This window comes from Peromyscus eremicus, chromosome 14 (assembly GCF_949786415.1).
Source record: "Peromyscus eremicus chromosome 14, PerEre_H2_v1, whole genome shotgun sequence".
Taxonomy (NCBI): domain Eukaryota; kingdom Metazoa; phylum Chordata; class Mammalia; order Rodentia; family Cricetidae; genus Peromyscus; species Peromyscus eremicus.
The window spans coordinates 27,322,262-27,348,260 of record NC_081430.1 but is presented as its reverse complement, the minus strand read 5'-3'; the positions used below and the strand labels follow the sequence as shown (position 1 = coordinate 27,348,260).

At 39.8% G+C, this 25,999-nt stretch overlaps 1 long non-coding RNA gene across 1 annotated transcript; it reads left to right on the top strand.

Annotated features, from left to right (window-relative positions):
• The first annotated feature begins 1,141 nt into the window (after window positions 1-1,141).
• On the top strand, window positions 1,142-25,999 carry LOC131924349 (uncharacterized). Its single transcript, XR_009382864.1, has 3 exons — window positions 1,142-2,263; window positions 23,021-23,084; window positions 25,783-25,999. It is a non-coding gene; the product is annotated as an uncharacterized LOC131924349 (long non-coding RNA).

Here is a 25,999-nt window from a genome sequence, read left to right as displayed (position 1 = left end):
CATGCTTCATAATTCACTTTTTGTAAAAGGAATAAACCAGTGTTGAGTAGTCAAATTCCTCATCAAGCATCCCATTTAAACACTTGCATTCAAGATTCTTCTGCTTTTAAACCTTTTTGGCATTTTTCAAATGAAATTTGTTATCATTTTTTGGTGTTTCTCTTCTCCCTTTGCCTTCTCCCCCCCCCCCATGAAAATTCACAGTAGGACATCCTGGCTAATGGTACTTGGGGAGCTATGGTCCATCTTCAAATCTAACCTAAAATCCAAGAGCCGTTGACTAGGGAAAAAGACATTCTCAGACAGAGATCCTCCAGCTCCTAAAGCTTCTTCAATTGCTAAGTCAGGATATCTGATAATAGAATTTTAGTTGTGACATGACATTTACTAGAGGAGGATTAGTATTTGTTTGTAACTAGCAATCCATGTAATGAATGGAGTCGTTGTTAAAGAAATAGTAGTAACAATAGCAATAAAAGTTAAGATGCTAAAGTTGTAAACAGTAAGGTTTACAAAACTCTGTTCACTTTATATTGAGTTCATTAGTGTGACATAATAAAATTCTCCAAATCCATTTTCTGCCTATATGGTAACATGAATTCTAGTAACTTGGTGTATTCTTCATTGCTGTTGGAAATAAATGGAATAAACATTAAAGTATACTTTGAAGATAGCAGAAAATTAGGGAATTGGATTTAGTGCTAATTGTTCAAATAAGTTTAAAATATTTTTTAAATACTATCAAAATCCCTTAAACCCACCTTCAATGTTAAAATAAATTCCAGTTCCCTTTTCTCCCTTCTGCCTGGGAAAGCCTCAGCTGCCCAGGACTCTGGGTCAGTTTGGAAATCTCTACTCTAAAACCGCTAGCAAAGTCCAAAGCCTTTCTCTCCCTCGGCTCCAGGCAGCCCAGCCAGGGAAGTCTCCCAGTTCTGCAGCGGCAGCCCAGCTGGCGGAGCCCATCCTTTGGAACAGGCACAAACCTCACTTTTCGTTCCGCTGCTGACAGCACGGAACGGTGTAAACTCAAGTCTCCTTCACAGTTATTCATGCAGCTCGGCTTCTGCCCTGTAGACGTTCCCAAGCAGATGTGCGAGTGCCCAGAGACAATTAAATTATGACTCACCCTCCAGAACGCCTGCTAAGGCAGGCTGCCTGGCTACGAGTGAAAACATTTCAGCAGTAGCTGATCTTTTCCGTTGGTTGAGGACCAAGTCAGACTAGGCATGGCTTTGAAGTTATTTCTGTCTCGGTGGATTAGAGGTATCAAAAGGAGCAGCTCCGCAAACCTTCCAACAAATATTTACAGTTCTGCGCTAAACAACCTGCACTATCCTTTAACCTTTACCGCCTTGTGAAACGCTTGCCAGCCTTCTCCAAACTGCTAAAATTAGGAGAGAGGGCAGAAGCCCAAAGGAAAGGAAATGCAGAACACCAAGGCATCCCTTCTTCCTGTGGAGGGAAAACATTGTCTTTCCATGCTAACCTGGCTGCAGAGGTGATTTCCCCTTCCACTGTTCCTCCATCCCACAGCACCCCGGGCAGACAGGCCTCTGCCCCTCGGCGATATTTCTCAGGATCAGAGGGACACTGGCTGCCCTGAAGCCAAAGTTTCTTAAAAGTGTCAAAGGGTGGCTCCGAGCCAGCCAGGAAGGACATCGAATGCCGCCAAACACTGAGTGTGTGAATGCTGACTTTTTTTCAGCCCCTGGGACACCGCACAACGGGCAACCTCTCTCCGTGAAGGTTTGTAAATGGAAATGCTCATCATTGTTTGCTTCTAAAATGATGAAGAAATTAGTTGAATGGATGCCTTTAGCCATCCTTTTCTATTTTTAAGATTCCACATTGTGAACACAAAGATCTCAAAGTAATATCCACAGAGAATAAAAGGATGAGAGAAAGAATTCAGAAGGTGAACTGTCACAGTCAGTGGGCTGAGAACATCCAGTCCCTTACTTCTGTCCTCTGTCCTCAGAAGAGGAATCAAGCCCATCACAATTGCAATAAAGGAGCCCCCCAGAAGCAGGTCCACCAATGGGCACTCCAGGGGCATTTGCTTAGCAACAGAAAAGTCACAAAGTAAGGCAGGGGTGGGGAGTAACAGATACCATACCGGGACATAACAACTTTTAAGTCCCGTACATGGCATCCAGGGACCTTCGGAACTTCCTGTGTGAGTCTGAATCCCCAGAACAACAGAGATAAGAGCCAACAGTACACATCACACTGCTAACTTACCGTCTTCTACTACCTCAGACTGGTGAGACCCAGAAGCACAGACTAGAAGTAGATGAACTCAATGACTTGGTGACAATGGTCTTGAGTGCTTTATTCATTGTTCATTCATTCATGTGTTTATTCATTCATCGCGTCAATGTTTCTATTTCTCTGTAATAGGCTAAGCATAAAATAAATTATTGTTTTATTATCCATTTATTAGATTAGCATATTAATGAGGTATAATTATATTATAATTAATTATAGCTAATTATATTATAATTAAATATAGCTAATTAATATAATTAATTAATTATACTAATTAATTATATTAATATAACTAATAGTATTGATTAATATAATGAAGTGTTAAGTTATTAGTTAAGTTGAGCATAGTCTTCCTTTTACCCTAATCACTAAGTGCACAAGTATCCGTAACATAGGTTAGAAATAGAAGTTCGGTCATATTATTGCAGATAAAGTCCACACTAGTCACACAGAGAAGACATTTCAGATAATAAAATTAGATTCTTTAGGCTAGGACAGCTATTGGAGTAATCTCTGTATCATGCCATTTACCTATGATCTAGACATTTCTGGATTTTAGTATGTGTTTCTTGTTTGATGTTGTTCTTGCTGGTTGTATTTCTATTTTTGTTTATGTTATTACCTCTCCTGGACAATATTTGATAATCATTCCTATTGTATTAGGCTAGAACTTTCTTATTTAGACAAAAGGGGGAGGTGCAGTGGATACCTGTTCAATCTATGACCTTGAAGCACCTTCCCTAGAGATGTAGCAGGTAACTGTCCTACCTACCTATGGCCTTGAAGTACCTGCCCCTGGGGCATGGCTCAGGGGACCTGAGACACATGTAGGCCACTTCCTCTCTCCCTAGAGGGCTTGGATACTGGGACGGACTCAGGCAGAAGAACAACATGGGACTCTACCTGGGACATCCAGGACCCATGCTGTAGGGAGTCTTCCTCCCTAATAAACCCCTTTACCCTTTAAGCAGACTCCGTGGATTTCTTATAATACCTCTCTTGGGCTACCAGATTTGATATGTGCTCAGGGAGTTCTTTCCTAACCCAGAAACCCAAGCGTAGGTTCTTTCTTCCCTCAAATGTTTTATAAAGCCATCACTACATAGCTGCCTCTCTAAATTTTTTAACCTGTTACTATATGGAGGTTTTCCTTGTTAATCGTGTAATAATAGTAATAACAGCATTATTATTATTATTATTATTATTATTATTATTATTATTATGAGTTTTGTTTGGAGCATAAAACATATAACAAAGCCAATATTGCATATCTTACACACTTGGAGACTATGAAGTGAGAACAGTGGTCATGACTCCGTGAAACAGCTGTTACCCTGGGATTGAATCATTTCTATTGGTAGAAAACAGTTCCATGTCACTAAAGAAGCACATAACATTTTCTTTAACTTCAGAATTCAGAAACCTAAAAAGGACTTAGAATCAGATGTAATAACATTTTCTGTTTTTAAAAATTTAGGGCCGGGTGGCGGTGGCGCACGCCTTTAATCCCAACACTTGGGAGGCAGAGCCAGGCAGATCTCTATGAGTTCGAGGCCAGCCTGGTCTACAGAGTGAGATCCAGGACAGGCACCAAACCTACACAGAGAAACCCTGTCTCAAGAGACCAAAAAAAAATTTAGAACACACATCTCAATTTTAGCGAAATATTTTAGGGAAAACATACACTAGCAAAATAAAGAAAAATAAATACATTAACCATACCAATCTGTTTTAATAAAGAAATGACAGCTCCATATAAATACCACAATTCTTTCAAATTATATCCTTTTGTGCATTTAGATTGATTTCAATCTTTAAACTTTAAAAGCACAGTTTCGAGGCTGATGTCTAATACTTGCTTAAATTTTCAATTATTTTCTTAGGGAAAAAAATTAGAAAAGGCTAAATTCCTCAGCCAAAAGACAGGTGTATTTTAAAGGTTTTTGATGAATACTGACAAATTTTCCAAAAATCATAAGACAGTTCAGTATTTTTCCTTGAACAAATGAAAGTGATTATTTCTTAAAAATCAAGTATAATTATTTTATTATTTGCTAATGAAGATATATCTTATTTTCTTTAATTTGTTCTTAATCATTGATATTGAACATTTTATATACGTACAATTTGTGACTTTTTTCCTTTTTTAATTATTTTCCCCTTGAACATGAAAATTACACACCTGGAGTTTTTCACTTTTAGCAATTATATTACTGATATATATATATAGATATATATATAGATATATATATATATATATATATATATATATTTTTTGAGACAGGGTCACATGTAGCCCAGGCTAACCTTCACCTCCCAAGTGCTTCCTTGCCCTGCAAAATATGCATTTTACTACCTGTTTATGTTTTCTTTATTGCAGTGGATTGATGTAGAGAAATGAAATTTAGTCAAAGTCTATCTACCTTTCTGTTTGCACAGTGCTGGATTTGGCGTCAAAGTTTAAAAACTATGGCACCCTGCAGATTGTAATGAGATTGGGCAAACCTTGTCACACTGTAGTTAGGGATTTGACAATTCTATAGACTTAGTCTCCCTGGAAGTTGTTTTGTATTGTGGTGATAGAGGAGTGGATTTCCCCCTGTACATTCTGCAAGTAACTATCCAGTTGTCCCGACACCACTTAACAAAACTCCCATCCCTTTCCACTATTTCCCCCACTTAATTACATACCCATTTTTATAGGCAAAATGAGTCCACTCTAGGCTTTCTATTTTGTCTTTTATCGAGATTTTATGCCTTGGTTGGTCCTGGGCTCTTAACACATCCTATAAAGGTTGCTATGATGAGGTCCTCATGGCTTATTTTGTTTGGTTGTTTGTCTCATACATTTGTGTTTAACATTTATCAATATTGTTGTGAAAACTTTCAACCATATATAAAAGCATATAGAATAATAAAATCAGCACCCATAGATCTATCACCCAGCTTATGGCTTCTTGAGATCAGCCAAACAGTGGCTGCCTTTGTATATATATCCCCACTTACCCCTCCATAAAGTGAGATGACAGCTGCCCTGTCACTGTCCCAGGTGTTCGTCACCCTCTGCACACCGATTACATATGCGTGCATTTCTTGACAATATCTGCTATTAACATTTTTTGGAAAATTTTATTGACATTGTGGTGTTACTACTGTTTCCTATTTTTATTGCTTTTGCCCGCCATTATGTCTGTGAAATTTATATGATTGATACATGTAGTTCTAGTGCCTTCATTCATTGCCTCAGAATAGCCCATTAAATAAGGGGATGCGGCATTGACGGATACTCTTGTGTGTCTTTGTAAGCCTGTGTAGAGGTTCCTTAAGAATACATCTTTGTGAGTAGAAGTGTTGGATTATGAACTTAACACTCCTTTGACCATAGGTAGAGTCTAGTTGCTCCCTAGGGCATCCAAACATTTACTTTCCTACTAAGTTTCCACTACCCAACAATCTCAGCATTCATGTGTTCAAGTTCTTCAACTTTCTCCAACCTGACCAATTCATTTTTTTCTAAATGGTTTTTTTAAATTGTCAAGTTTTAAAATCTTTCCATTGAGCTTTTCAGTAGAATTTTTTTAACTTCAGCTATTAATTCAGAAGAATCAGCATCTATATACTATGAACTCTTCTTATTTCAGAATGTGACCTTTCTGAACCTTCTGCCTCATCATAGTTTTGCACCTTTTCATAGTCATGAACAATTCTTAAGCTAATTCATATGCATTGCATATTTTCTTGCTATTGTGAATTAACTTTTTTCAAAAGGGAATTTTTTAAAACCAAAAATTTACTTTATTCTTTTATTGACATTGAATTTAAGCAGATTAGTTCCCCCAAAAGATGAAAAATATGTTAAGAACAAATAACTGCACACATCCATAGCATTACCTAAAATGTCAAATGAAAGGTCAGCACTAAAATTAAATTTCAGCACCATTATAAACACTGCTGGTCCCTTTCATTTGATCCAAACCACTCCTCAGTTCTGGTTTTTTCTAAGCCTCTTTTCAGTGGCCCCTCCTGACAGATTGGTCACATGAACTGATCTAGAATATAGAACAATGTGCAAAACGTAGGCTAATAGAAACAATCTTCCACAGGCTTTTGGTACCACCTTGTAATATCTTAACAAGTTTCCCCAGTAGCTGGATAGATGTTGATAAACACTCAATTTGAACCATAAGCTCAAAACTCACTTCTGACTCCCACGTAATACCTTCCTGTCTTAGCATTCGCCTGGCCATCAATGTAAGTTATCAACCACCTATGAAGAGTCAAGGACTGTTTTCAATACTTCTAAATACAGCAAAAAGTATGAAAAGACCCCAAAACATTGTTCTTGCTGTCAAGAAACACGTAGCTTTGCTGGAAAGATGGCTAATGAGCATGAAGAATTAAAGAGTTTAGTAGATACAAAGAATATTCTCATTTTTGTACTACTCACAGTTATACAAGAGATTGATAGATATTAGATAGATGATAGAAGAGAGTTAGACAGAGAGAGAGAGAGAGAGAGAGAGAGAGAGAGAGAGAGAGAGAGAGAGAGAGAGAGACATAGATAGATACATAAAAAGATAGATACATAGATACATAGATAGATAGATACATAGAAAGACAGATACATAGAAAGACAGATTAGATTAGATAGATAGATAGATAGATAGATAGATAGATAGATAGATAGATAGATAGATAGATAGAGCTGTCTATATAAGACACAGGTATGCAGATAAGTAGTGCTAGAGCAACATTAGAGACATTTTAGTTTCCTCTTTATTCTTTGAGTTTGGAAAACCACAAAACTATTCTTCCGTTATCATAACTATGTGGGAGATTTAACACAGTGTCATCTGGCCAGACAACAAACAGGCACAGGGGATACCACTGAGTCCCTTTAGACTATAGTGTTCTCTCCTTCAGTCCCTACTCACTGTCCCTTACTTCTTCACTCTCCTGGCTGTGGTTTGCTCCGGAGAACACTTTCTTAGCCCCTCAGCCCCACTCTGCACCCCACGCCATCACCAAATGCTGGGTTTCAGTGTCTCATTTAAGCAGTCTCTAGAATGAAATGGATTCTCAGAACTTTGAAAGGAGCTGGGGGGCGGGGCAGGGGCAGTCCTGAACCCATGAACCCTGGATACCTGGAATTAACTTCACCACTGTTTTCTAAAATAATAATAATAATAAATCCTTCCCCACATGCTGTTTTAGGGTGACACTTGGAGTAACATCCAGTAAGGAAGGATTAGTCTATTCTTTGTCTTGCTTTGTGGAGAGCATTAGTAAAGATCTGAATACAAAAGACATATACACAGTCTGGAAGATTAAAAGTAAATCGCAAGCTATTCTGATTCTTCAGAGGGAATTAACAGTATCGCATTCCTTAATCTTCTGCAGAGGGTTTATAGAGTAGTTTCATAAATATGATCTCCTTTAACTCCCCTAACAACACAGTCAGGCTGACTGAGCAGGTAATATTATTCCCCCCAAATCCATAGATCTTAGGGCTAGAAAGAGTGTGAAGGCTTTTCCTGAAGATTAGAAAATAGATTCAGAGCAGTTAACTGAGGTCACGCAGCTGATGGACAGGGGACTGGAAAACCAAGTTCTGATATCAACAATTGTGTCTTTTTCTACACCATCTGCATAGAAATAGGTAAAAGCATCCACTCGGTAGTCAGTGACCATGGAGGAAGACAGAAGTCTTTAAAGGTCTCCATTGTAAAATGTCTCTGTTTATTACCTGGGTATAAAAAAGTCACAGGAATATGAAGTATACAGTCATTTACGTTGTGGTTTGTGTACTTAAGTCAAGCTGATGGTGTAGCCAGCACTTTCCCCTCAGTCTGCTCTACCCAAGCAAGAATTAGTTCCCCAAGTATCTCACTTATTTGTTTCAACTGATGGCTGGCCCTGAATTCTCAGGCTCCCTGAGAAAGGAGCCCATTTCTCAGGCCAACTCTGATGCTTAAGGTCCAAACAGTTCAAATTTTTAAAAGCCCAGTATATCCCAGGGTAGTGATGAAAACAAATAATCCCAGTACTTATGGGGCAGTAACAGTAGCAGAAGTCACAAGTTCAAGCATAAAGTACAAAGTAAGTTTGAGACCAGCCTGGGCTGCAAGAGATCTTGTCTCTAAATTAATTAGTTAATTAATTCAAAGAAACCATTACCACAAACTGCAACTAAAAAGGAACAAAATTATACAATCTTTCCAAAATCAAAGCCATGGGGTATTCCCAGAACATGGACACCTTCTAGCCCTAAGCTCTGCAGACTAGTCTTTGAGGACATCAGATGTAGAGACAAGGTTAAAAAAAAAACAAAAACAAAAACACGCAAGGCAGTCAGAATTAATTCCTCAGGAGACCTCTCATGTTAAACAGCTGGCATGGGAAACGCAAAGGCGAGACTGGGTGCCTGAAGATTCCACTCCACCTTCCTTCCCCTGGCCGCCTAGCTAAGCCCTTCACTTGGCAAGCTCCAACCCATTTGGGACAGGCAATTGGGTCACCATGTCCCTGTGACATCAAAACCATTCAGACACCAGATCAAGTAAGACAGGAATTTGATCCAAGACGGGTTTTGGAGAACCAAACTCAGACTGGAAGGCTGAACCCCTGAAAAAGATCTGTCTCGCCAGCTGGCCAAAATAAATACGTGCAAAAATAAAAGGAAAAGGAGAGAAAAGCAGATTATGAATAGTTTTTCCAGACATGCAATTCTAAACCTTAGTCCTGATATGCACTTAAAAAAAAAAAAGCTATAGTCTTTTGAACTATTGCATCACTAAAAACCAACCTTATCTTACTTTTAATTTACTTAGATTCATATAATTGGCATAGTGAGATTAGTTTATTATCCTGAACATTAAAAAAAACTAATACAAAAGTAAACTGCATATCTGCTTACTATCACAGGTGTAAAACATGCAATCCTCTTCCTGTACGCTGACTCTCAGCACTGAGGGTCACTGAAATACATTCTACAGCTGAAACGAGTTTCTTCTTGAAGGCTTGAATTTTTTTTAAATACTAATTTCAATAAACATGAAAAAATGCCTGCTGTGGACTGTGTATTCCTAATTCCAGGAGTTTTAGTTTTTTTGTGTTCACGAAAGAAAGTTAAATACTTCAGGTTGAAATGTTTATATATAGAAGGTTTCACTGCTATTCCAAGTAACTGTAAAAGTGCTTGTCACTTTAAAAGGTTTTAATCTTCCAACTACAGAATATGGGGGTGGTTTTGTTTCTACTTCTAATGAACATCATCATTTTATTGTGTTCTGAAGTGATAGCATCAACTGGTTGATTTCAGTTCCGTAGTCCCAGAGAAAACATCAGAAAAGTAAAACCATCATAAATAACAAATTAATTATGCTAAAAGTTTAACAGAAAAAAAAATACAGTTGGTAACCACACCACTTGAAAGTAAAGTCTTCAACAGTATGGAAATACTTCTTCCAAATCTGGAAACATTATGTAAAATGCAAAGAAGATATCCAGATAATTAACTGCTATATTTACTTGTTCTCAGCGTTTCAGGCCTTGGAGAACAGCATGTCTGCATCCCGTCATGCCATCCATATCCTAAATAGCTTTTTAATGACACTGTTCTTCTTTTGCTGAATTGGGTCACATAAAACCTCCCAGAGAAATGAAAACAAAAGACAGATAAAGTTCCCAAACTCCTTCGACAGCCTGGCAAATGTGCTCTTCTCCTCACGGAACACGTTTCCACAGCGGCCCCTCTGACCTTTCTAATGAGCATCTTACAAGATTCCCTACTGTCGTAAAAAGAAAGAGATATTATTAACTGGGGAAGTTCATATCCCATGTAAGCCTCACACATTAAATATCACATAATCCACTCGCAGGAGAGCAAGAAGAATCAATACTCTAAGTACAGTAATCTCAAATAAGCTTAAATGAATGCTTTTGTATTTGTATAGCAGTGACACATGCTGAACCTTAAATTATGGGCAAACAATTTAATACAAAGCATATAAACACTTTCCCTTAGTTTTGATGATTTATTTAAACTATTAATTATGCCTTTGATGCTGTATCCATTTACAAATGAGTTATGCAATTAATAAAACACCCAGAGAAGATGCCATTATTTGGTGCTACACAGCATAACTAATATTTCATATCAAAAGATATTGCCTGCTCTTACTGTAATTTGAGACAGATCGAAGTACTCAGTATTACAAATCTTTGTATAACTCATCCAAGCTACTACTTAATACCAAATCTTTCTAGCCAAATAGCTAAAAGTGTATTGTTTGAAATTTCTAAAATCAAAAGTGTATGGATTATAGGGGATGAATAATAACCTTTAAAATATCTACTCATCTTGCATTGATGCAATGTCTATGCTTCATACATTTAATTATGTCTTACTAAATGCTTACCACATCAATAGTATCTGGCTTTATGGTAACACTGAGATTAATTATATTTCTCTAATAGTGTCTAGCAGGACACGATATTCCTTTACTAAGAGCCTTTGATGTTGGCTACAACCCTTCCCCTCAGCTACATTCCCTGTTATTAAGAGGCTATCTTGTAAAAAAAAAAAAATTAAACAAAAAGAAAAAAAATATACAGTACTGAATCATCATCACTTCCAAGTTTTGTGTTTTAGCTAAAAGAAAACTCAGTAGAGCAGGGCTCCTCAGAACTGGAAGAGCACCTTCAGAGTCCCATTCAGGACTCATGGTGGAGCCCAAGAGCCTGGGTTTCTTTTTCTGTCACTCTCCAGGGTGACAATGGAGCCACTAGTCCAAAAAACACTCTGTACAAAAGCAAAAAAGTGTCCCTTCGAAATCAGCAACTCATTGACCCAGCAACATGTTTTCCCTCACATTTTGATAATTCATGTATAATGAGGCTCACCCCAAATACTACCTACCTCTTCGGCAAAGTGACAGAAGAGCCCATGGCCTTCTTACTGTGAAGAGGGATCTTTCAAGTGGTGGACAAGAGACCTTAACAGTCTACTGTAAAGGAGTTGCACGCATCCTTTACCTACCAGAGTTCTCACGTATTAACCAAAAATCTGGCAAACGTCAAAATAGTGCCTACCTAATTCTACTTCTGTACTCTCATGTAAACAGAACTCAAAGGGCCCAAGTCTCATGGCTGGAAAATTAGGGTGTGAAGGAAAGACAAGCCTCTTCCCCTAACACCAACCACGGAGTGCCTATGGAAAGAAAACTGTCCTTGAAGAATGAAGAGCTGGAGTTTGGAAGCTGAGAGAAATGACTCTCAGCTGGGAGACTCAAGGAGGGCCTCCTGGTGGAGGTGTTCACCCTCTGCAGGAGGGCCTGGAGAGTGAGGTATAGGGATAGCTTTTTTTGTTGTTGTATTTTAGTCTTTACAAGTCAATAATGAAAAATTTGCATTCTGAGTTGTGTTATTTCAAGATTCAAATATTAAAGTAGCACCTCTCAAAGCTCTGGAGCTCTCCGAGAGGGATTTCATAACTAGGAACAGGTATTGCATAAAGATGTAGACGTTCAATCTCCAGGAGGTCCCACTCCATCAGAAACCGGAAGAACCAAAAGCCTATGTTGTAAAAGCTTGAAAACCAGAGGAAAAGATTTTTGCTGCCTCAATTTGAATGGGGGTTTCCTTGGCACATTATCATAATGCAGATTCCCGTGTTTCCAGGCAGTGTCTGGCTTAAAACAGTTAAAATAAGGCCTGCAATGTGATGGAGGTTTTTGTTGTTGTTGTTCTTTGTTTGTTTGCTTTTGTTTGAGATAGGGTCTCACTATGTAGCCCTGACTGGTCTGGAACTCACTATGTAGACAAGGCTGGCCTTGAACTCCCAGAGATCCACCTGCTTCTGCTTCCTGAGTGCTGGGATTAAAAGTCTGCACCACCACACCAGGCAATGTGTATTCCTAATAAGCTGCGTTTGTGATAGTCTGACACAGACTACAGACTTCTATTTTGAGAAATGCTGAATTTACATTCTCAGAATAGGAGTCTTATATGTTTTTAAGGAGGAAAAAAAAATGGGAAGAGAGTTCACCAAAACTAGGTAGGAAAGGTGAGGCAAGATAAAATAGCCTTGTGATTATCAATACGAAACCATCCGGGAAGGAAAGGGTTTGATTCTGAATGCCCCAGAAAGAAAATTAGATCTGGAGAGCTGATAACTAAGTAACTCACACATTTCATAAAGTTTGATGGACAGTTCCACAAGGATTTTTCAATAGCCATAAACAACTCGCTGTTATAACAGAGGTCTCTGAGTGTGACTCCTCTTGACATTACAAGTGTAAAGAAATTGCTCGAGTTCTTCCCCGCTTGATGCTCAAGAACTCGATAAGCCTTTGCTGTTTTAAAAAGACTGTCATTTATTGCTTGTGGGTCACACAAGAGCTTAATGGCAGAAATTACTCTTAAAGCCTTGTCCTGTTTCGAGCACAAGGTCAGTGCTAGCCATTTCTCTTGGAGATTCCGTTTTCCTGTTCACTTCCGGGGAGACATCTCAGAGTGACTTTGCATCTAGAGAATAAAGTTCCAGCTTTAGGACCTTCCTACATGGTGAGGCTAGCCTCTAAAGTGGCGGTCTAGCCTCTACTCATCTTCACTTAACAAGCTTTCATTGTCCACTCGGTCTGTGTTATTTCAAACATAGTATACAATGTTAGATTCCTGAAGCATAAAGGACCCTGTGATTTCTAGGGGTGGCAAGAGCCATCCTCTTCAGATTGTAGATGTCTCCCCACCTAAAGACCACTGAGCAAGGCCTGGGTGCCTCTCTTCCTTGCTTCCTTTCAGAATTCTGATAAAAAACAAAAAACAAACAAACAAACAAACAAAAAGCAGAGGTCCTGGTGTCAAACTGCTCCAGTTCTTACCCTACATATACAATTTGAGCAAATCGCCCAGCCTCTCTGCTTCAGTTTTATCTATAAAATGGGCATATTCATCAGAACAACTTCATGGGGTAACCAGTCGTTTAAGATATAAAGTCCTTATCATTTAGCAAACAAGTTTTCCTTTTATTTTCTATATTTTATACAGATATAATGGGTCCCAGTAGGCATGAAGATAGAACTTAAATTACTAAATAAAGTCATGTACGTCATTGAATGTAGTTTGAGAAATGGACTATGCTGTATCTACAGATGGTCCTCAATGCAGGATGCTTCAGATTGTATGGTCCATGGTTTCAAAGTCATTAGCCACGCACATTCAGTAAAAGTGACACTTCAAATTTTATACTTCAGTCTTTTCCCAGATCTACACATCCCTTACTTGTCGCTCAAAAAGGAAAAAACCTGTTCTGGTTGAATACGAGGCACTTCCTCACTATAAAAGTCACCTGTGCTGAAGTCTTGATTCCTGTCCCAGTTTCTTTTCCTGCTGTTGTAAACACTCTGAAAAAAGCAGCTTAAGGGAGAAAGGGTTTATTTCGGCTCACAGCGCAAGAGTACAGTCCATCTTGGTGATGAAGTCAAGGCAGCAGGAGCCTGAGGCAGCTGGTCACGTGACATCCACAGTCAGGAAGCAGAGAACAATGGGTGCTGTTGCTGCTTAGGTCCCTTTCTTCACTTACGTGATCCAGGATTCAAACTAGGATTTTTCTATTCTATCCAGTTGACAACAGTAACCTCATAATTCAATCCCTTGTCAAGCTGACACTCACACACATCACTTTTACACCACAAGCTTTCTCCCTTTTGTCCCAAAGGCCCACAGCCATCTAAACATGTATTCAATTCAACATCAAGAGTTTCTATAGCCATTAATAGTTCTAGCACTTGAAAAGTCCAAAGTCTTTTATCTGTGAGCTCCTATAAAATAAAAACCAAACTACATACTTGCAACAAATAATAGCACAGACTAAATACTGTTATTCTAAAAGGAAAGACTCGGGGCATAGCAAAGAATAATCAGACTAAAGCAAGAACAAATGTGCCAGAGAAATACCAAATCTTGCAGCAATGTGTTTAGACTCTGGAGATAATTATGAAATTGACTGGGCTTTAAATAGTTTGGATAGTCCCATCACACCCCTAACCCACCTACAAAATACATTTCCTCCCTCTTTGGCAATGTACTTACTAGTCAAGTCTCTTTAGAACAGTGGTTCTCAACCTGTGGGTTGCAACCCCATTTGGGTTGTGTATCAAATATTTGCATTACAATTTGTAGCAGTAGCAAAATTACAGTTATGAAGTGGCAACAAAATAGTTTTATGGCTGGGGGTCACCACAACATGAGGAACTGTATTAAAGGATCAAAGCATTAGGAAGGTTGAGAACCACTGTTCTAGAGTGATAGAATGAATCTATATTAAAAGGGAATTTGTTAGAGTGGCTTATAGGCCATGGTGTGGAGAGTTGGACAATGGATATCTCCTGACAGAAGGGCCAAGAATATGATGTCTCCATGGTCTTCAGTAGACATCCGTATGCTAAAGAAGTAGGTTCTAATACTAGTGAAAGAATGTCACAACAGCAGGCTAGATGGACTTGGCAGTGAGAGTGAGGGCGAGTAGGCAAAAAGCCAACTCTTCCTTTTTCCGTGTCTTTCTATGCCACCAGAAAGTGTGACCTGATTTGGGGTGGGTCTTCCGACCTCAAATGATCCAGATTTAGGGCATATTTTCCTACCTCCAACGATCCAATCAAGAAAAATCCCTCAAAGATGAACCCATGGTTTTAGTCAACTCAGATGTAGTCAAGTTGACCACCAAGATTAGTTATCACAGACATGCTGCTCCACTCCATGTTCACAGCTTTCCTTGGCAGACATTGGCTCTAACATTTCCAATAGCCTTCAATGTTCTGGAGCCTCCACCGTAACCTACACTTTACCTTCACAGCTTCAAGTGATAGCCTCTCAGGGCCTTCTTACTGGGACTATCACCCTACCACATATTGCCTGCCATCAATCTCTCTCTGAAACTGTGGAGCAAGACTATGATCCCTTCAGTCTTGCCTCTATTATGCCTACAATCCAACACCATGTGAATGACATTGGCAAATTACTCTGCCAGCTAGGGATCAAGTCTACCCCCCTTGGATGATGACTGCCTCAGAAACACTTTCCTAGGCATGAAACCGCATTGAGGAGCAGGAACTTTCTTAGGGACAATCTCAGTGCAAGCTTTCTCCTTTCACATGAATTTACATCTTTACAAGTTAGAGCCATTTTGGGGTAGGGTCTTGCCCCCAAGGCACCTTGCCTATTGTCCCAGTGCAGAGCACTAGGTTTCTCTTTGATGGAATTCATCTTTTCAACAACTACAACTTCTTTGTTGTCTGTACTCTCCTTGTCTGAACATTTAAGCTTGCTGACAGACCTCTGCCAATGAAATTACTTCATTATACTTTAATTCAGGTTCACTCAATACATTACTCAGAGGTGGGGCTTTGGAGAACTTGGGAAGTAATTGGACCATGAAGGCTCTGCCTTCATCAGAGAGTTAATCCATTGATGGATTCATACTCCGGTGGCATTGGAATGTGGTGGAAACTTTCTTGGGAGTGGGACCCAGTTGGAAGAAGCCGGTCTCTGGAGCATGTTTGTAAGGGTTCCATCTTGCCTAAGTCCTGTTTCTTTGCCTCCTGGATGAAGTGCTTGGTTTTCTCTGGTATTTTGATTTACTGCAGGCCCAAAGCAATGGATGCAGAGGATTTGCTGTTGAAACCTCTGAAACAATGGTCTAAACTAAATCTTCCCTCCCTTTGTCTATGGGAATATTCTCTTCCCAAGACTCCAAACAAAAGACTAACACAATCCCAAAAGGCTTAGAGTTCATTCCCCAAATTCATGAAAATTTATGTTAAGTTTTAAAGTTTTGTTACATGGCATAGCAGTACCTTTTAATATACTGCTGAAAATTACTTTCCAACTGCTCTTATCTCTCCTGTCCCCTCCCCATGTCCCTGTACCAGTTCACTAGTATTTAAGTAAAATGGGCACTTGGTTACTCACTAATTCCCCTGCTAGTAAATGAATCCCTGCTTCAGAAACTATAAAAGAATAGTCTCTGAGAAAAATCATATTTTCCCAACAACACTACCAGGAGAGTTCTAGTATATTAAATGATTTCCTTGACTGCCAAGGATTTTCAATTCTTTTATGCTTCTCCCCCACCTTGTCTGCTCACCATCAAAGATCAAATATAGTAAGCAAAGGGCTTAAGAATTGAAAATGGAAGAAGCAATACTAGAGAGGCTGGCATTCTGTGGAGATGAGAATTCCCTGCAAAGCTGTGACACAGTTCATACATTATTCAGGGAAAATTACACTCAGAAAAGTTGGGTTGAAATGCAGCATATTTCTCCAGGGCTACTGGAGAACTTGTACATTTTCTATATAGGTCTCTAAGACTAATTAAATAAATGAGTTGCCATTTTTTAAGGGGGCAATTGCATCTCTCATTTTCATGGAATAAAACAATTTAAGATAACTAAAAATATAAACTTGATCTTCAAAAGAGAATTCTGTCTCCAGCTTATAGAGCAAATGTCTTTAGATGGCAGTCTCCCAGTTTAATAAATTCAGAGACATAAGGTAGAACCTAACACTACAGGCAATAATAACAAAACTAATGATGGTGATGATGAAATGATTCCTAACAATATTCTGCTGTACTCATAGATCAGGGCCTTGTCCAGTCTTCATCAAAGAGGCTTCCTCTGACATCAGACAGGAGCAGGTGCAGAGAACCCACAGCCAGATATTAGGTGGAAAGAGTCTACATTGGAGGTTTCCATTGGGTCCCTCACCGCAGAGATCAGAGAACCCCATGGAAGAGGGGGAGGAAAGAATGTAGGAGTCAGAGGGGATAGAGGACACCAGGAGAACATGGCTCAGTGAATCAACTAAGCAGGGCTCACATGGGCTCACAGAGACTGAGGCAGCAAGCATGGGGTCTGCATGGGTCTGCACCAGCTCCTCTGTGTGTGTTATAGATGTCTGCTTAGTGTTTTTGTGGGACTGCTAACAGTGGGGGAGGGTGTGTCTCTGACTCTTTTGCCTGCTCTTGGGACTCTTTTCCTCCTATTGCATTGCCTTGTTCAATTTAATTAATAAAATAAATTTTAAAAATTAAGAATTTCATGATTTACACCAAGCTCTCTCAAAAACAAACTAAAAGGCAAAACTACAACAAAATGAACACAGCTTTGTAAGTCAGAACTCCACAGAGCCAAGAGTTCATTTCTAGTTATTTTCAATTTCTCAAAATATGACTCAAGATAAGTTAACTAACTGAGTTATATAATCTATATGAATTTTACAGCTAAAATGAACTATTCATGCAAAACAATTAGAGGTCTTTTCCATAGACTTTAGAACCGAATAAATAAAATGTATACTTCAAAGTGTCATGTGATGAGGTATACAGCAGCATTACATAGACTTGTTTAAACTATTACCCATATGAAATAAGATTTAAGGAATATTTTCATATTCAATCTATAAGTGATACTTCTTCCACCTAAATTCCATTACTTTTAAGTAATTCTAAGTCATGGTTACAAAACCATCAGCATAAACCACCAGTCTCCCAAAATTCTAGCTTTCTGCTAGAATTTGTGTCATAATTCTGATAGATGTTTTGAGACATTTTCAGTGACTTTATGTTTTAAACAGCGGCTTTGGTGATCTTTATATTTCCAGGGAAGTGAAAGTTCTAAAATAAGGTAAAACATCACTTGAGTTCACAACAGTCAATAACCCCTCTACTGCATATACATTACACTGTATTTCTAGAAAGGATAAAAAGCCGCAATTGGCCCATAGTTTTAGACAGCAAATTTTCCATAGCGATATTAGTGGCTATGATCACTTTAGCTATATTTCAGGAAACTCTATATAAACACACACACTACAGCTATGTGTTCCTACGAGATGATCAGGGTACAAACCTTCTGGCAGAATTTATCTGAAGGAGTGGGCCCTTTGAGACCCTTGCCCTGTTGACTCTAGATCAGAGTCCACCATAAATACCCAAGGGAAAATACAGTGTGGATTTTTTTCATTCACTGTTTTATTTTATTTTTGAGATTATAATACAGTACATCACTTCTTTCTTCCCTTTATTTCCTGTAAACCTTTCCATATATCCTATTTGCTTTCTTTCAAATTCATAGCCTTTTTCCTTATTTACATGTATATATATATATATACATACACACACATATTTACATACATACATATATACCTCCTCAATCTGTATAATGTTACTTATATGTATGTATTTATGGTTTTAGGGTTGACCACTGGTATTAGATAATCAATCTGTGTACTCTTCTCAGGGAAAGACTGTTTCTCCCACTCTCAGCATTCTTTGGTCGCCTGTAGTTCTTTGCATAGGGTTGAGATCTCACGGGCTTCCCCAGTTCCCTCTGGCATGTCCCGTGGTGTCATCATTGTTTGTGGTGATGTATAGTGTCCCCAGTATATTGCATACTCTAAGTTTATCTGAGGGTCAGAGGAAAAAGCCACCCACTATAGTAAACATAGAGGTCAGGCAATGGTAGCACATACCTTTAATCCTATCACTCAGGAGGCAGAGATCTGTCTGGATCTCTGTGAGTTCAAGGCCACACTGGGAAAAGAGCCAGGTGTAATGGTACATACCTTTAATCCCATCACTAACCATAAAAGTCTGGAGGTCTGTACAGACAGACAGAAAGTGACAGAGCTGGGCAGGAAGAGGAAGTAATGTAGCCGGGTGGAGAGAGGAAATGAGATATAGAACAGAAAGGAATATAGGCGTGGGTATACAGGAAGTAAGTCTCTTTGGAGACTGAGGTGTTGGTGAGGTGAGGTGAGGTTGTCTGTGGCTTGTCCTATTTCTCTGATCTCTCAATTTTTCACACCAATATCTGGCTCTGGGTTTTTATTAATAAGACCATTTAAGATTTGTGCTACAGTTGTTCACTTCATGTTTAGGTACTCACATTGGTGAGACACAATCTCACTGCAAATTCTCTGATCTTCTGGCACTTGCAATGTTTCTGTCCCCATGCCACTTCTTCACAATGTTTACAACTCTGCATTTGATTGGTTGTGGTTTTCTGTAGTGTTCTACATCTGGTCTGTTTAAAACAGAAGTTTCCTTGATGAGGTGAGAGGACTACACTTTTCTGTGGGTATAAAGACAAAAGTTTAGATTATTGTTAGGATTTATGTTGGATTAGTAAACCAGTGGTTGTAGACTCTTCTCCAAGATCCATAACTTCACTAGCACTAGGTTTCCTGTATCAGGCATGGTTTCACTCTTCAGGGGGTTTTAAGTCTAATTAGAGAGCTGTTGGTTACCGCTAAGATATACATGCCACTTCTGCATTCTTGGGGCTATTGTACCATGGTAGTTGTTGATGGGGTTCATGGGTGTCATAGCTGGGTAGGACTATTGGTCGCTTCCCTCCTTTGGAAGTTTGCACAGTGCCTTCTGATACCATGAATGCTAACACTCAGATAGGAGGAATTCGGGTCAATTCCAGCTCCTGGGCCTTTGGGCCCCTTTTTTGAAGTCCATGGTGTCTTCAGCAATAGGGACTTACCTTCCATCATCTCTGGGGGCAACTGAAGGCAACAACAAAAGGCTGTATGTTTTGGGAGCCTTTTGCACTTCCATGACCAACAACTCAAAAGGGGGCTTCTCACATCTGTTATTGGGTGTTTTGTTAGAGGGTCTTTGTCTCTTCAAGAGACAATTATCAGTCCAGATGAGAGAAGTTCATTTAAACTACATATGTACATTTATACACCGAATTACACATATTACAGGGTTTTTAAAAGCTAGCTAATAATGATTCCTTGATTTTCAGACATATATATTTTATTTGATCCTCCTCTCTCCTTCTGTACTTACCTCCCTTCTCCTACCTAAAGATGGACCCTTTTCCCATTTCCCCCCAACAGTTCACCTTTACCCTGCTATTCTCCTTTACCCTATTTCTTCCTTCTTCTGTATTTACCTTCATCACCCTCCTGAAAGAGCCCCCATTTCCCAATAGTCCTACCCAGCTATGACACCCATGAACCCCATCAACAACTACCATGGTACAATAGCCCCAAAAATGCAGAAGTGGCATGTACATCTTAGTGGTAACCAACAGCTCTCTAATTAGACTTAAAACCCCCTGAAGAGTGAAACCATGCCTGATACAGAAAACCTAGTGCTAGTGAAGTCATGGATCTTGGAGGAGAGTCTACAACCACTAATTTACTAATCCAACATAAATCTTAACAATAATCTAAACTTTTCCATTTCCCCAATAAGACCACTTGTATCCTGCTATTCCACTTTCTATTGCTGTCCAATCCCTTTACTCTAGCAACAGTTTGTTTTTACTTTCCTGGTTTCTGCATTCTTCCAAGATATGTACTCACACCTGAAGATTTGGAGGTAGGAGCCTCCAGTGAGAGAGAACATGCAACGTTTGTCTTTGTGGGGTCTGAGTTACTTCACTCAACATTATCTTTTTGGTTCCATCCAAAGTTTATGATTTCATTCTTATTATAGCTAGTGTATAAGTACCACATTTTCATTATCCATTCCTCAGCTGAAGGACATTTAGGACGTTTCCATTTCCTAGCTATTGTGATTAGAACAGCAATGAACAACAAAGGCTGTGCAGGTATCTGTGGAGTAGGATGCTGAGTGCTTTGGGCATATGCCAAGGAGTTCTACAGCTGGGTCGTATGGTAGATTTATTTTTAGTTTTTTGAGAATTCTCCACACTGGTTTCCATAGTGACTGCACCAGTTTGCAATCAGTAAACAAGGGCCTCCTTTTCCCGGCATTCCCTCCAGCATTCGTTGTTGGCTGTTTTGTTGATCTTTGCCATTCTGACTGGGGTAAAATGAAATTACAGTTGTTTTGATTTGCATTACTCTAATTGCTAATGATGATGAACATTCTTTGAGTTATTTATTAGTCATCCCCCCCTCTTTTAGGAACTCTTTGTTTGGATCCCAGGCCCATTTTTCAAATGGGTCATTTAGGTTTTTTTTTCGTTATTTAAGTTTTTTTTTTTAAACTCTTCTGTTGTTGTTGTTGTTGTTGTTGTTGTTGTTGTTGTTGAGTTCTTAATATATTCTGGCTATTCATTCTCTGTCAAATGTTGTGCTATCTAGTTTTATGTCAACTTGGCACAGGCTGGAGCCATCAGCGAGGAGGAAGCCTCAATTGAGAAAATGCCTCTGTAAGAACTGGCTGTAGGAAAGCCTGTAGGGCATTCTCTTAATTGGTGATTGAAGTGGGAGAACTCAGTCCATTGTGGGTGGAGCCACCCTGGACTGGTCGTTCTGGATAAGCGAGCAGGTGAGCATGCAGCTGAAGCAAGTCAGTAGCAGAACTCCAGGGCCTCTGCATCAGCCTCTGCTTCCAGCTTCCTACGCTGATTTCCTGTCCTGACTTCCTTCAAAAATGAGCAGTGATGTGTCAGCAAAAACCAAAGAGTCTGTCAATCTTGTTTATCTTCTCAAAGAACCAGTTGTAGATTTGTTGATTTATTGTATTGTTTTGTTTCTATTTCATTGATTTCTGCTCTAATTTTTATTATTTCTTGCCATGACTGGGTTCATATGTGGTTTGTTCTTCATTCCCTCAACTTTTTGAGTTGCATCATTAAATCAAACTCATTTGTGCTCTTTCTGATTTTTTTTTTTTTGTTGTTTTGTTTTGAGACAGGATTTCTCTGTGTAGCTCTAGCTGTCCTATAGCTGGATCTGTAGACCAGGCTGGCCTCGAACTCACAGAGATCCACCTGTGCCTCTGCCTCCCTGCTCTTTCTGATTTTTTAATGTAGATACCTAGACCTATAAATTTCCATCCACGTGTCCCAAAGATTTCGTTGTGTTGTTTTCATTTTCATTTATTTCCACAATTTTAAAAATACTGTTTCTTGATTTCTTCTTGACCTATTCATCATTCAGTAATGAGTTGTTTAATCGCCATAATTTTGTGTGTTTATTAGAGTTTTTGCTATCAATTTTAAGTTTTATTGCATGGTGGTCAGATAGGCTACAAGGAGTGATTTCAATCTTTTTGAATTTGTAAAGAATTGTTTTGTGTCCTAAGATGTAGTCTATTTTAGAAAAGTTTCCACGTCCTGCTGAGTAGTCTATGTATTCTTTGGTGTTTCAGTGGACTATTCTGTATATTTGTTAGATTCACTTAACATATGATACCAACTAATTCTGATGTTCCTATTTATTTATTCTTTTGTCCAGATGTTGGAGAAAACAAGGTTCTGAAATTATCTACTGTTATTTGGATTGATATTGATCTGGGTATTTAAATCTATACTACATTTTTTTTTATAAAGTTGGGCTCCCCAGGGTTTTTGGTGCATATATGTTTAGGAGATTAATATCTTCTTGATTAAGTGTTCTCTTGATTAGAATGCAGTGTCCTTCTTTATCATTCAGGTTAATTTTAGTTCAAAGTCTGTTTTGTCAGAGAGATGACAGGGACACCTGCTTAATTCCTGTTCCCGGCTGATTGGAGTGCTTTTGCCCTCTTTGTACTCTAAGGCAGTTCCTCTCTTTAAAACCAAGATGCGTTTCTCACAGACAACAGATGATGAATTTGGCCTCTTGATCCATTGAGTCAGCCTGTGCCTTGATTGGCAAATTGAGGCCATTGATATTTAAAGTTATTATTGAAATGTGCGTTAATTATGTTCATCGTGTTAGAGATTTTTGGTATTGTTCGTGTTCTTGGTGAAATTTGTGTTTATGGCACTGCCAGGAGCACCGGACACAGAACGGCAGAGCAGCTCCAAGGAGACTGAGAGACCCATGGAAGCTCCAAGGTGGGTGAGGAGCAGATAAGGAGTCTGCAGAACCCACAGTATCCCCGGAACAACTGAAAAAAGAAAAAAATACCAAAAGACAGGTCCTGTGTGAAGATGCTTTTAAAAATTGGACTCAAAAAATAGAAGGAAAGATGACAGAGCAGAGCCTTGCGTGGGAGAGAATGGCGAAACCAGAAACCCGGCAGCGAAGGGTATGAGAGCAATATGGGAGCATGGCTGCCATGGACAAAGAACACGCACTGCTGAAGGGGGCAGGTCCTTGGCCAAAGCGCCTGCCTGCAGCACGGAGCCGCCGGAAGAAGGGGAACTTCACAGACACGACACTACCCACAGGCTGCAAGCACAAAAGTCAAGCCCAGTGAGCCTTAGGGCAGCCTGCAACTAGGGCCGGGAGGTGTGTGGTGGACTGGAGCTCACACAAATCCTGCTTCGCTGCTCCCCATGACCGGCCTAGCCACAAGATCATCCTGACTCTGGGCAACAGCAGGATACAGGAGAGAGTCTCAGTGATGGTCTAGTATTTATGGTGCTTCAGAAACTAGAAACCTGAAGCCAGGTCAATGACTCATTGCAGTGAGTGTTTGTATGTAAAGCTGTTTGGGGGAGATGGATAGAGATAGATAGATAGATAGATAGATAGATAGATAGATAGATAGATAGATAGATAGACAGACAAGAAAGATATAGAAAGATAGATAGATACAGATATTGTGTGACACACTACAGTTTACAGTGCCACTATGATGAACAAATATGTAATGGAGAGATGGGAGAGATGGAGGAACAGAGCTGTGCTCATTGGACAGAGGCAGAATTAGTACGAAATGAAGAGAGAGGTGACAGGTGTGGGAAAAGGCTGTGGTAGATGAGGATACATGTTGACGCTGAGTAGGGGCTGGTAGGGTGCTTGCTTTATAGCAGCCTGGAGTTTGGACAGATTTTACCCCAAAATGTGCTGCCCAGCCACACAATTGTCCTGGCTCTCAGATGATGTATGGTTCATTTTCTCTACTGGATGTTCTTGAAAGACCTTCAGGTTGTGCTGCCCCTGGAGGCCATGTTGGTATCTGTGCTTCCTGCAAGAGCCAGAGGACTTGGTGGTGTCAGCGGTCAGTGCTCTGCCCCAGGCCATGTTGAAGCCAGAGATTTATGTGTATTACTATGTCTGGGCTGCCACTGGAGGCCAAGTTAGTGTCCGTGGTCTGAGTTGCTACTGGAGGTCATGTTGATGTGTGTGGGCTGTACTGTCATCTGAGGCCATATTCATGTCTGTGGTCCATCTTGCTGCCAAGGGTCATGTTGGGGTCTGTGGTCCTGCTGCAATCAGGGGCCATGTTGATGTGTTACCACCAAAAGCCATACGGATGTCCAGGGGCTGTGCTGCTGCCTGAATCCATGTTGATGTCCATAGTCTGTGTTGCCACAGGAGGCCATGTTGAGGTCTGTGGCCTGTGCTGCTGCCAAGGACATAATGGTATCTGTGGTCTGTGCTGCAGCTAAGGATCAGGTTGACATGTGTGGTCCGTGCTGCCTCTGGAAGCCATGTTGAAGTTCCTGGTCCATCCTGCAGCTGGAAACTGTGTGGATATCTGTCGTCTATGTTCCTGCTAGAGACCATGTTGATGTCTGTGGCCTGTGCTGTTGCCAAGGACATAGTGGTATCTGTGGCCTGTGCTGCCCCTGGAGCTATGTTGATGGCCATGGGCCATGCTGCTGCCGGAGTCTATGATAGTATCTGAGGCCCTAGAGGACTATGTTGATGTCCATGGTCTGTACTGCCACTGGGGACCATCCTGAGGTCTGTAGCAAGTGCTGATGCCAGAGGCCACGTGGAAGCCCATGATCTGTGCTCCCACTGACTGTAAAGGGCAAGGACGCTTCTTGTGAAGTTGTGTCAGTGACTGAGACTCATAGTTGAGAATGAGAGACTTAGGTGGGTTCTGGGACAACCTCTCCACACGCCCCTCCAAAAGCAGAAGCAGCCTCGACAGGAAGCCATTGAATAGTGACAAGGATGCTGAAGTGTAGCTCTCCATAACTGATGGTTTCTGGGTGTGTGTGTGTGTGTGTGTGTGTGTGTGTGTGTGTGTGTGTGGCGGGAGGGGGCGGGGAATAGGATTCAGTTTTCTTTAAGGGACTGGCTACTGAGAGTGTGGCCATGCATCAGTGAGTATATGAGCAACATAGATTGGATTTGGGGTTTTTTTTTTTGGTGGTAGGGGGTGCAAAAGTGTGTGTGGGGGGGCTCTGGGAGGACTGGCAAAGGAGTGTGACCAGGGTGCATTATGTGAAATTCCCAAATAATCAATAAAAATATTATGTTGGAAAGAATATTTAAAATTTTAATACTATTTAATAAGAACAAAACTATGTGTAACTTGAATTATAAATTAAATTACCAAAAAAGTAATTAGTTGAATTACCACATTTGCTGATTATATGAAATGAATAAACTTTGCTTGTTTTGTACTTTTTAAAAGTATTTAGGACAAAGTGAGTTCCAGAAAATTTGATATTTGTGATCTTACTGACTCAGCCTAAACAGAAATACTATATAACTTCTTGTGGCATTTGTAAAAGTAATTGTGAAAGTAGCTGAGTGAATTCCCTAGCTATGATTTTAATATCTAGTGCTCTTAAACTTAAAATGCCCCGAGGTGGTACGTCTTCAGCAATGTGCTGTTTTTCCTTGTAGGGTGGCAGAAAAGGAAAAGGAACTCGGAGTCTGACCAGTGTGGGTGATTACAGCAGCCTCTGAGGTCAGCACACAGTACTTTCGGAATTGAGTGCTATGCAACTGCTAAGCTGTGCAGTTTTTGTTGAAGGAAATACAAGAAACTAGCTCACTCATCGTCTACAATTTTATGTTCTTTTGACTCAAAGTTAAAAGAAAATATAGATTACCAGAAGGA